Source organism: Papilio polytes, unplaced genomic scaffold (genome assembly GCF_000836215.1).
Source record: "Papilio polytes unplaced genomic scaffold, Ppol_1.0 DF824146.1, whole genome shotgun sequence".
Classification (NCBI taxonomy): Eukaryota; Metazoa; Arthropoda; class Insecta; order Lepidoptera; family Papilionidae; genus Papilio; species Papilio polytes.
Genome location: NW_013525058.1, coordinates 4,041,135 through 4,042,700, shown reverse-complemented (window position 1 = coordinate 4,042,700; position 1,566 = coordinate 4,041,135).

The following is a 1,566-nucleotide window of genomic DNA, read 5'->3' as shown; positions in this document are numbered from 1 at the left end:
CGCCCCCACCGCCCCCACGCCCCTCTACTGCGCTAGAGTAACATCATTTTTTGCACTCACATAAAATACATCTCAACTATGTCAGCATATTACATAGAAGTAAATAATGCGCATAAATTATTAGTAAAAGACAATAAATAAAATGTCGTTTGTAATTAGCGCCAAGAAGAGTTGGCGCGAGGGAAGTCGATGATCACTAAACGCACAAACGAATGTCTTAAGCGTACAAGTGCACTTATTATTTATATTAAGAAAGTAAGCCGCGCCTCACACTGCGCAGTAGGCCGCAGTGAGCCGCCTCGCTGACACTGCGTAGTGGTCCGCAGTGTGTACTGTACTATGTAAGGATATCGAAGCTTTTGCTTAAGTTTTATAGTATTATATAGAGAAATGATTGAACAAGAGAACAGTTCCATTGAATCTGTGATGTAAGTTATTGATAACATATGTTGAAGTTGCCTGCCTTTGTTGTGTTTGGAAAATAATTTACGAAAAGGTGCTTTAATGGTATATGATTCGTTAAAATTAATAATTTTATTAGACTATGTATATTATACTGAGATGGCACGTCGAGGTCGTATTTACAAGTATCGTCCAAAGAGTTAGTAATAAGGTGGGGAGAGAGACACTTTGTATCATCTTTGATATGCGAACAAAATAAAGTATTTCAAATTTATCCATGAGTTTCATTACAGAACCACAAAATCTAACATAGAGTACCTATTATGTACATTTTTAGGGTTCAGTGGCCATCCCCGGACTTATATAGTCGGCTGAGGACGAACATGTTGCATTTGTCAAGCAATTTGCAAGTTGTAAACAGGTGCCATTCACACCATCTCGAGACTAGTATTCATTTAGTTCTTTAATGTGCGATATGGACAGTTTTTCTGTATAAGATTTTGTGTGAAGGACGCTTGTTGTATGTATGTGCGATACGGAGGCTTTTCTGTTTACGGTGTTGTGCGAAACACAAGGTCGAAACGGTGTCTATTAGGATGCCCCTCAAAAGAACGTAAGTTGTTTTTTGTTAAGGTGTGTAGAAGTGGGAAGGAAGTAGAGCGAGGAGATGAGACTACAATCCAGGACTTAGCCTAAATGTTAAGAAAATTTTAGGTGTTTTTTAAGTTCTCAGCGAGTATAAAATGGAATTGTAGCGTTTTACACCCAAACGTGCTTTTATCCATTTCACTCTTCAATAAAGATCTCTCTGCAAAGTCGACCGTGATTATCTGATCGGCCCTATATTATTTTTATATGTGTATGTTATTCTACAGATGTTTTTAATTTGTCTTATTTACTAACTGTTTTATTTTACAGTGCGTATCCCAAAGAAATATGTGTGGAAAAATAAAAAAGAACCATTTAGATGACGAAATAAAAGCTATGGCCTAAATTTAATAAATTTCCAAATAAAACGGAAAAAGGAGTGAGTGCTGTTTTTTTTTGTTAACTCCACCTTGTTCCCACGCAGGTAATAATAGTAACGATGTGTAAATGTAAAGTGCGGCAGTGTTTTAAATCATTTTAATTTCGAAGGTCATAATATATTAAAAATGCATTTCG